This window comes from Protopterus annectens, chromosome 15.part0 (genome assembly GCF_019279795.1).
Source record: "Protopterus annectens isolate FY-2018-M chromosome 15.part0, PAN1.0, whole genome shotgun sequence".
NCBI classification, from domain to species: domain Eukaryota; kingdom Metazoa; phylum Chordata; order Ceratodontiformes; family Protopteridae; genus Protopterus; species Protopterus annectens.
In genome coordinates, this window is record NC_056749.1 from 225,203,163 (window position 1) to 225,214,568 (window position 11,406).

Below are 11,406 nucleotides of genomic sequence, written 5' to 3' on the forward strand. Positions count from 1 at the left end.
AGGCGGAATGGGTGGGAGACATTTTACTCCCTAAGGTGGAAAACTATTGCACGGATTTGTTTTTTTTTTTCTTTGTTTATCTACATACACACACATTTATAGACATACTAGGGGAAACTAGACAAAGGTTTTAAAACCATGCTGGTTCCCCATTATATGTTGCTGAGGTCACTTACCTCATTACTACCCTTGATGTATATGGTCTTGAGGTGAATCAAAACACTGTGCCATTAAATCTTTAATTAAGTAATACTGTTACATATAACCCAACAATATGTATTTAATAATACAGCTTGCACTTTTTATATCTAAATTTTAATCTTTGCTTCTACCATGATATTACAAATTTTATTTATTTTTTTTTTTGGGGGGGGGGTAAATTGCTTACTGGTTGGCTAATTTGCTGCAATTAACTTATACACATTATTTTGAGCATATGTTCGCAGCATTATTATTACTAGCAATGTCGACCTGTGCACTACATGTTTTAAAATAGCAGTACTCGTGGTCGTAGGGAGAAACGGATGGAAATGAAGGGTGAATTTTAAGTGTAAAGAACAACATTTGGAGCACAATGAACATTTGCACAATGGTAGGTCGTTTTACAAACCATTCATCTCACCCATCTCTGATTTTGACTCAAACGTTAGCTCTGCCCCACTTAATCCCTCCTAAAACTGGTGACCTTTGGAGAAAATGTTTTGAATTACGCAAATATTACAATATAACAAATACAGTTACAGACTTATTTTGCTTCAGAAATTGTATATAAATTCATATTCTCTTATTCTGTCAATTTCTCAAGTTAATAGTACCATAGTTCTCAACTACATAGGCACGCATCTCAACAGAATCAGGGACAAATCCAGAAATAATCACGGACAAGCAAGAACACTTTTTAAAATATCAGTACTGTTAACTTGAGATGTTAATAGCTTAAAGTAACGTGAATTAATATATATATGCGTATATTCTGAAATAAAAGTCTATAACACTAATTATTGCCAGTAAGTGTATCTCACCACCATGTCTCCAAAGTGACCAGTTTTAGGAAGGATTAACAGGGACAAGAGATAAAATGTGTGTGGAAATCAGGGACAGTTAAGAGGTATGCAGTAGTGCTAATGTTTTAAAAGTGTTCCTGCTTCGCAAGTTACAAAGACAAATATCAGACAGCACTTTCGCTGTAAAATCGCACGCTTTAGTACAACCTTGCACTTTTACTTTCAGGAAGAGTAAGTAAAGTACTTTCGAACGAAATGCAGGTAAGCAGCAGTTCTATAGCTTTGCTTACATAAAGGAGGCACCTTGCCAAGGCTGGACTTCCCTTCTTTGACGTCAGATCCTATTTGGTGAGCCAAAGTTTGTAACAATGGAGCGTTTGGAGCATTAATTTTTTCCCTCTCACTTCGGGTGGTCGTACCCTATGTTGGAATGTACTCTTAAACTAGTAAGGTAACTCGGAAGAGATCCGTCAATCGTTCCCATGAAAGCTGTTTTGATTATTTTAAAGGTTTGGAAGCTATTAGCAGTCGTGCCACTTGGGATACACAGGCAGTACTTGGTTGCGTTCACTTGTGTGTTTTTCCCTGCATCATTCGATTGGTAAGTTTCGGTCACTGAGTAGTTTCGGTCTGCTCCTAGACTGGGAGCAAGGTTCGATGGCTATGTGTGTATAAAATATTTTCTTGTTATTTTAAAATTAATTGGTAGGGTATACTTCGTGATAAGAGGTTATTATTCTGGTGTCTATTTGTGGCCCTCCTCCTCCCAGTCAAGGTTTGCCTAGGTGCGCGGTTCCCACTGTTGCTTAGGTGAGCGCCCTCTTTCTCACCTGTTGCGCTATTTTGGTTCGGTCTGCATTTCTGTCATTCTGCTGCAGACGTGCTGTTTAGACTTAATGGGGTGGCAGTAGCTACTGTCCTGGTTTATGAAACTGTTTACTCTGCATTGATACAGCTTATTCTCATTGTTTGGAAATTTGGATCAGTGTTTCCCCCGGCACCCAAGTACTTGTGCTACACGATGTTTTATATATGAGCGCCCGTTCTTTCTTTTGAGTGGGGCAGTTTAGTAGTAGTTTTTTTATTTTATTTGAGAAGTTCATTCATCATTGTGGTGGGTACGTGAATGTTTTTTTTTTTATTTGAGAAGTTCATTCATCAGTGTGGTGGGTACGTGAATGTGGTAGTACTTGGCATTACGCTGCATCACAAAAATAAGTACACTATTCATATATCTTTTTACTTCCCATAGTTCAGAAGATGGTTTTGGCTCCTTTATATGTGGTCTTTCATGTACCTGCTGATGTCATTGGTTTGTAATGTAAATGATTAGTTATGTTACTTTATTCCTTTACCGCTCGATTGCATCCGATGCTAATTGCTCTCTAACTTAATTGTTATCGTCTATGTAAGTTTGCTTTTTTTTTTTTAAATATAGAATGTTTTAAATGTTTCTGGATACTACTGTACTGTTTAATTTGTGGGGGTTTCCTCCATCACCCCTGGTCTTGTGTGAAAATTGCTGCCACCCAATATGTTTAGCAAAACACAAGTAAAATAAGTAGGTTGTGGAATTTCAAAAAACACCACACCTATCAAAACTGATTTCCAGGATCACTCTTGAAAATGTCATTTGTTTAGTAAGTCATGCATTGCCAGCAAAGACTAAATGTTTGTATTTTGTTTATAGGCTGGAAAGAAAGGCGTGCCTTAGTGTATGACAACGTTGTCACCAAGAGATGAGGTAGCACACAATTTGCTTGATGATATGAGTGTCAAAAGGCTGCTGTTATGTACTACGTAGCTGATAGTGCAGCTCCTCTTGAGGTAGTGTTGTGTTCCTGTACAGTAGTTAAGAGAAGTTGCTAAGCTGATGCCCATTTTGTCTTGTTTTTTGGTGGATTGAGTGAATGTTGGAGTCAAATGATTTGTTAGTGATGAGAAGAGGAATTCTTTTGATGCCCATGTCAGTTCTACTTTGGGCAGCATATAGGTGTCAACCCTCTTTACAGTGGGTAATCCATAAGCTTAGTGAAGTTTAACTGATCAATTGAATGCTAAGTATCTAGTGTGGGTAGATGCTGTAGGAGCTGTCGAATGTGGGGTGGTTAATAAACATAGTGTATAAAAGTTCTCACTCTGTTATATTCATATTGGATTGGATTGTAGCAGGTATTTACTTTGGGCACATAACTATGGGATGCTAAAAATTTAAGCCAACATGAGACTAGAGAAAGGAGATTTTGCCAATAAAGATGATTAAAAGGAGTAGTACAGAAAATAGGCAAGAAGGGGCTGAATTTACTGTAGAAAACTGGCAAAGGAACCAAGGTATTAGGAGCAAATAACTAGAGAGGGAAAGATTACACGCTGTCCTGGTGAAGAGTATACTCCATCCATTTTTTAGAAAAACATTACCTTTCAATGTTTTTCTACTAAATGGGTGGAGCATACTCTTGACTTGGACAGCGTGTCGTTTTTCTTGCTGGTTACTGGTACTTTACTGCACAGATTGCATACAATGGTGGTTATTAGGGAGGGAAAGGTAACAGAATGGGAAGAGGCCAAGAAGACAATTGGACTGTAGGCTAGAGATTGCTCCCAGCCATGATTGTTATCTGAGTATAGATAAACATAAACGGACAGGAGAATCCTAAGTAAAAGACCTGCTCCGGTAGACTGTTTGTTTAGTTGAATCTAGAACAGAAGCTGTTGTTGAAGGGATGATTAGTAGGGCACACAAAATGCTGCACAGTAACTTTAACAATCGGTCAGAGGAGGTTAGAAAAGATTGCGAAGAGAGATTTGAATAAGCAGTTTCAAGAGAACATTGGGATGACATATGTATGGCTCCAAAGTATACAACAAAGTCTAGAAGGTTTAGGATTTTTTGCTTGGAAGTGTTTGCATAGGTATTTTTTATACCCCAGACTGCAAATAATTTTTCCACAGGTAGATGGCAAATGTTGTAGATGTGATGGGGAAGAAAGAGGTAACTGGGTACCTGTCTTGGGAGTGTAGTGAGTTGACAGCTTTAAAAAAAAAATCCCTATAGAATACTCCGTCAGAAAAATTGGGTGAGCAAATGGGTATAACTAAGGAAATAATTGAGCAGGGACACAGGATCTCAATTGCCTAGACATACGAAGGTCATGTTAATTCTGATGGCTGCCAAAAAAGCTGTTACTAGAAGGGGTAACTCGTAGTCTAAACAAGCTGTATTTGAAGTATTACATATTGTACCAGCGATAAAAGAACTGGAAGTGGGATCTTAGAAAAAGCAAGGTGCAAATTACATTGAAATGCATGGAAATTGTGGAAATGGTACGTGACGAAGAATGTTGTGGAGGATGTGAGGTTTAAGGGAAGGCAGGAATTAAGCAATTTATGTAGTGCTGGAAGATGGTTATAAAAAAGGACATTATGTATAATGTATTTAATTGGAAACATTTTAATATTTGTTTTATGTTAATGTATGTTTGCTTGCGTCTTAAGTGATATAGTTTTTATTTAGACAGAGTTTATTTAAACAGTTTTATTAAATAAAGAGATGAGATTTGACTGGAGTGAATCCTCTGAGATACTGTGTTAAAAGCTCTAGAGGTAGACATCTATTTTTACTTGCAAGGATAATCCGTGAGCTGGTGTATGGATCAGAAAAGGTGTCTATTTTATCTTTTCAAGTTATTGCTGGTTCTTTGTTTGAAATGACTGAGGCATGATTTCTACAGAAACTGAGAAAGGAAAGTTAGCACTTGAATGATACTAGGTTTGAGACACAAGTTGTACAGAGGATGTATGAATGCAAACTGTTGTCATAAAAATAGATGTAAAGCATTATCACAGAATTCTTGTGTGTTAAGATACAGTGAACTGGACCTATCTTCAGGAATAAGGACCCATGAAGATAGGTGGGAATTACAAGCTAGTTTCAAAATACCTCTCCAGAAAGAGTGCTTTATCTGAAAAATATTTTCTTTCCAAAACATCTTTTTTTGGGGGGGGGGGGGGTGATGCACATTGGAGGAGTAAATGGATGCATGGATGTGAATAATCAGGCTTTGTAGCGGGATATAAGCAGTAATATTTTCTTGCATCTTGACTACTGAAGGCATCCTCCCCTGGTCAGATAGAAGAACCCTATTTAATCTTCTAAGCCAATGTGGTGTAGAAATACTTCTGCTAAGAACTATCTACACTACATGCTGCAGTAACGTGAATCTTATTACATTTAAAAAAAGACAGTGGCATTTCTGCAGCTCATCGGTAGATTCATATGCGTTTGTATTTGGAAACTTAAAAATAGCCAGTAGCCAGCATTAATGCTTTGCTTTTTGGACTTGCTTTGTTAAAATTATTATGTTGCAACTAAGTGTACAACAATGCAAAACTTTGTAAGGCTTATGTCCTGTATAGGATAACATTGTATGTCATGCACATTCAAAGTAGACTGTGTATTTTCTAAACACCTTTATTGAATTATCACTTGACATAGGCAAACGTACATTTACACAAAAGTAATCAAGCCATATTAACAACTTCACATTTACAGACATAATGCATCATGTAATCTAAGCAACATTACTTGAATTCAATTTCTGCATTCTTTAAAACCTCATTCTCCTCCAAAACATTTTCTGTGTGTATTGTTCCACAATTTCCATTTTTATCCATGTAATTTACTCCCCTATCCCTTTCTCTTTGCCTTCCCCATCAGGGATTCTTATTGGCTCTAGACAGTCACTAACCTGCAATCTAAATGTCTATTACTTTTTCCGCTCTTGTTTTTCTGTTCTTGATATCTTTGTTCCTTTGACAGGTTCCTCCAGTAAATTCCTGCCCCCTTTTGTCTATTCTCTGTACCTTTAATTGCAGTCATCCCTATCGGCAAAATCTCTTTACTCTATTCCCATGTTGGCTTATTTCTTAGTATACTTTCTGCTACTTAAGGAGAATTATTCTCCTTAAGGATCTGCAACTGAAATCGTATTCTCTCCTTATTTCTTGAATTATCCCCCTGTTTTAACATTATTCCTTTACACTTCGAATTGTAGCTCTCCTTGTTTAAGAGCCTCAACTGTGAAGCTTTAAAACGGGGCATTAATTTATTTGTTTGATGGCTCACTTCTTGGTTAAACTTTTATTCCCTCCTTCGTCCATTCTGCGTAAAAAAAAGTCTGATCCTCCTGTAAAAAAATAGTCTGAAGACAGCTGGATACAACAGCTTGAATCTTAACACCTGCCTCTCAACATTCCCTGATTGCTGGGGTAAATGTGCTTATTTTTCCTGCATGAACAGTGAGTAATCATTTTCACAAACACTTTGCTGTCTCTAATTTTTAATAAGTTTTCTTCCGCCACCAGTTTTGAAAGGATCAGCTCTTTCTGCTGGTACGATTGCATCTTTACTATAGGTCTTGGTTGCTTTTTTACATCCAGTTTTGGAGCATACACTCAGTGTGCCTTTTCAATTGACAAATCCTGCTGTGGAACACTGGTCCACTTATTTGTGCTTTCATAAAATTAATACAATCTATTCCTTCCAGTTTCTCTGGTACAGTAGAAAATCTCAGGTTTTCCTTCTATCAGTTTTTGAAACTGCTCTTCAGTTCGGCCTTTTTTGCAGTTTATCCGTTAGTTAAAGCTTGTTCATGTATGCATGCAACAACAATTTAAAGCTAGAGTAAAAAAATAAAAGCCGGTATACATAGGTGGGAATAATAACTTCTTGTCATAATGACATTTTCCATATTATCTTTAAATGTGAATGGTCTCACAGATGTATACAAAAAATACTAGTGAACTATATTAAAAGTGCATGAGACACATTTGGGAAGAACTAACCTTGTGAATTTGAAAAAGGAAGGATTTCAGGATGGCTATTCAGCGGAATGTCTGGGAAAAAGCAAAAGTAGAGTACTTGTATTGATTGTGAGAGAGGCTCTAATAGTGATAGAAGAGGGGGAATAAAGAGTACTAAGAGGCTACTTGGCAATGGAGGAGGATTAGAAGTTACAAATTGGGTGAAAATAAGAGAGCAATGGTTAAGAAGCAATAAGAATTATTTAGAGGGACTAAAAGGTTAAAGTATTGCAGAATAGGGGGAATCTCGCAGAAGAAGAGGTGCAAATGCAGAGTGTTAGAGAAAATAAGGGACTACTTTGATAACCCTGGGTTAATAATCAGTGAGCCTCAATCCTCACCACTAATACTGGGGTGGGATGTTTACTTTGAACAAAAATGGATGCACCCCATATTTCCAGATGCAGCTCTCTGCATCAAGCACAGTTTCCCTCAAGAGGACAGAGTCAATCTGGGTTCTCTCTCTCTCTCTCTCTCTCTCTCTCTCTCTCTCTCTCTCTCTCTCACTCACTCTCCCCCCAATAAAACTCTGCACAGGTGTAGGGTTGACTCCTTGCCAAGTTGCCCCATAACCTCTCTTTGGAGCCAGTGCTTTGTGTCCCTGGTCCAAGCAACACACAGACACAGATTTGATTCCCATACACAGCTGGGAAAGGCTGGTACAGATTTACTAGCTTTGCTCCATTCTGTCCAGACTATAAGGTAGTTACACTGCCACCAGACATTCCAAAACCAGCTACTCCAAGGCTCTTGCAAGGGTACCCAGTTATATTGAGGAAAGTTAATATTAACACAAATGGTAATGTTGACTAAACAGCAAGGTTTTCAGGAGTGGCCGCAGTGTCACCAAATAAATATAAGTACTCTGAAAGCTTACAATTTTCTCCAAAGGACCAGCCGCAATGAAAAGTTTAAACATATTTAATAATTAATAATAAACATGTTTAATAAATAAAATAACATGAAAATACTAAATATCTATGTACAGTAAACACCAGAGTTTCAAACACAGGAAATATTGAAAATAACACAGGTGGAAAGGTTCACACAGTTACAGAAAAAAAAATACTTAACTAATCTCATTATTTTCCCGACCGGTCTAAAGAAGTATTATTCCCTGGTTATTTACTAGAGCAAGGCAAGATGAAGTAGGTGAGAGAGCCTTCTTTGTCAGGTTACAAAAACAGAGTGCCACGAGACTTTAGTCTTGCCTAGTATTAAAATATTAATAGTATTAAAAATTAATGCAGAATGCTATCGCATACTTCTGGTTCCCATGCCACCCCCCTTGGCTAGAAACTGTCAGGATTTAGCACATGTGTGTCAATAATAAACACACACACAGCCTTGCTAAGATCTGCTGCAGCTCCTGGAAGTCAAAACAATTTCAAACCTCCAATTAGCTCACCCCAAAGACAATGCAGGAAGCTTCCTAGTACTGATACTTTGTCTCTGGCTGCTTTGAGAACTAGAAGATACAGTCTTTATGGCCTAAGCCAGGTAATTTAATTTCAACCTATTTTCAAAGTTTGAGATTAACCTCTTCTCTTCTTCCAGTATCCTCTGTTAAAACACACATACATTTAAACAGTTACAATAATGCATGTCTTTTTTCTGTCCAGCAGGACACACTGTTGGTACATTTTTAACACAAGCATCTGTACAAATCTGTTTGGTATATGAATGGCATATAATTCTTTACAAAATTCCAGCTAACTGTGTTGGCATATGTTACACATCCACTGCCCTACCTCTGGCATAGCTGGTAATACCTCACATTGTCACAGTATGAATGATAGTTGTTGAGCAACAGTATGAATGATAGTTGTTGAGCAACTGTTTTTTGATCACTCCAAAGCATAACAAGTTTTAGCACGATGGCTAAGGCAACAGAAAGTAGAAAGGGCTATTGCTAAGCTTAGGGAGTCCATAACAAAGAAAATAACCAGGTGTCCTGTAGATGTATTAGAAGTATTTTGAAAATCTTATGAAAATCTGTATAAAGCAGAGAAATGTGGAAGTCGAGAAAAAGCAGAAATGGAAATGTTTATGGAAGAATTAAATGTGCCAAGGTTAAAGGTAGATGAGGCTCAATTATTAACCATTAGGGTACAAGGAGATGAGATAAAATGGTGATATGTAACTTGTCTACAAGAAAGTCTCCAGGCATAGAATGGTATTCCTGTGGATGTTTGGAAGCTAGAAGGAAAGAAAGTGATAAAGGTCTGGAAGGTTTTCTTTAAAAGGAGTTGACACACCAGAAGAAGGCTGTGGTACCTGTAATACCTAAAGAGACTTATCATATCCAGCTTTGTATAGGCCCATTTCTATTCTAAGCAGTGATTGTAAAGTGTTTGTCTATAATGGTTAAAAGAATAGCGAAGAGGATACCAAAACTGATAGGTATGGATCAGTGTTTTGTGGAGGGGGGAACAGACATTTGTCATTAATAGAACACTGGCAGTCCAGAGGGAAGCAGAAAGTAAAAAAAAACACCACAGTTGTTGGTGGGTCTTTCTTGTTTTAAAAAAAAATCTTTATTAAATTATCACTTATGACTTAGGCAAGCATATATTTTCCATAAATGAAAAAAATATTGATATAATTTTAGTTGCACACATCATACATCACTTATCTATCTAGCCACTGTCAGACATTTGCATAGCTCATTCGCATCCTGCTTTCTTTTAAACCTCATTTCTCCTCTGCATGTATTGTTCCATCATTTCCCATTTATTTGTGTAATTTTCTCCTACCCTTTTCTAAAGATCCCATTTCCATTTGTTTTATCTCTGTTACTATATTCACCAATTTCAGTACAGTTGGTTTAGACTTTGATTTCCAGTTTTTATTAATTGCTTTTTTTTTTTTGGCAGCCACCATAATTAGACTCGGCAAGGCCCAACTATGTCTAGGCAATTCAGATTCTGTATCATGGCTCAAAAATACAATTTTCCTTAGTTTTACCAATTGACTTGCCCAGTGTCTCTGATAGAGTAGATTGCAGGGGAATAAAGTCTCATTACGCTTCCAGGAAATGTTTCCAATTGCTTCTTTCTTCCCCATCACACTGCCAACATTTGCTGTCTACCTGAATAAAAATTCTTTGGAGTCTACTTTGGTTATAAAAATATCTACATAAACACTTCTAAGCAAAGATCCTAAATCTTCAAGACTTTGTTGCATATTTGGGTGACATGCATATATTCCCCCCATTGTTTTTGTGAATTGCTTATCCCGTCTCTCTTCCCAATCCTTTCTAACTTCCTGTGATTGATTCTTATACTTATCGTGCAATATGCTATATGCTCTAGTAATTATTCCATTTTAAGCAGCAGCTATTGTTCTAGATTCTACTAAAGACTATACAAATGCTGGTCTTTCACTTAGGATCCCCCTATTTTTTTTCTTAGGCTATACTCTATCAATCCTAGATAGGAAAGGCAATCTTTAGCCTTCAGTCCAAATAAATTATTGGCCGCTTCCCTTTCTATGACCTTTCCCCCTTTATTTGCTCCCAGTACCTTGATTCTTTTGCCAGTTTTTTTTCCAATAAATTCCAGCCCCCTTTTGTCTGTATTGCTAATTGCAGTCATCCCTATTGTCAGAATCTCCTTTATCCGTTCTCGTGTTGGCTTATTTGTAAGAATACTTTCTGCTACTTTTACAACAGCTCTACAGAATATTATATTCATAGTCTTCTTAAGGATCTGCATCCACAATTGCAGTCTTTCCTTGTTGAGCACCCCCCCCCCCACACTTTCATCATCCCTTTCCACTTTGAATTATAGGTTTCTGCTTGTGCTATGTATAGGAGCCTTAACTGTGTAACACTGAAATATCCCTTCAAATCAGGTAATCCTAGTCTGCCTTATGTTGGAAGAATTATGTTATCCCACTTGCTATCCCCCCAATAAAATCCTTGAGCTCCTTGTTATTTGCTAGCCACAGCTACTTCTCCTTTAGTTGATGTATATGCCTGACTTGTGTAAAAGTAAAGGGACTAAAAACATTTTAACTGCTTGTATCTTGATATCCATAAAACAGAGCTTCCAATTTCTCAGTTTTTATATTATCTTTTGTTTAGTCTCTTCCAACATATCCTTAGCAGCCACACCACAATCCTTTTTAATCCATACTCCTAAGTACTTAATTTTATCATGTCCCAGTAAGTGTGGGTATTGCTAAACCAGTTTGTGTGTGGTTATGTAATTTACAGCTATTGTGTTTGGTTTAGCTTCATTAATTTTGTATCCTGAAAAGATTGGAGACTGTCTCAAAATGTTCCACTACACTAAAATGTCCTTTTCTGGTTTTATGAGGTATAAGATAATGCCATCCTCAAATAGAGCCAGCTTTTCTTAACTGAAATACCAATTATATTCTTGAATTTGAGTCCTTTATTTTCTTTGCCAGTGGTTCTTCCACAGGAATACCATCTGTCCCTGGAGACTTTCCTGTGGATTTGGGTTATACATCACCATTTTATCTCCTTTCCTCCTATCCTGTTAGTAATTGAGCCTCATCTACCTCTAACCTT

At 37.2% G+C, this 11,406-nt stretch overlaps 1 protein-coding gene across 2 annotated transcripts in view; it reads left to right on the forward strand.

The window, feature by feature from the left end:
• The first annotated feature begins 488 nt into the window (after positions 1 to 488).
• Positions 489 to 11,406, forward strand: part of LOC122790153 (ligand of Numb protein X 2-like) — a 702,162-nt gene continuing 691,244 nt past the window's right edge. Inside the window, exon 1 of one of the 2 annotated variants that reach the window (XM_044057741.1) lies at positions 489 to 592. The gene's annotated coding sequence lies outside the window, so the exon portion shown is untranslated. Of the gene's footprint in view, positions 593 to 1,353; positions 1,606 to 11,406 lie in introns of those variants that run through there. The other variant, XM_044057740.1, reaches the window with a different exon arrangement.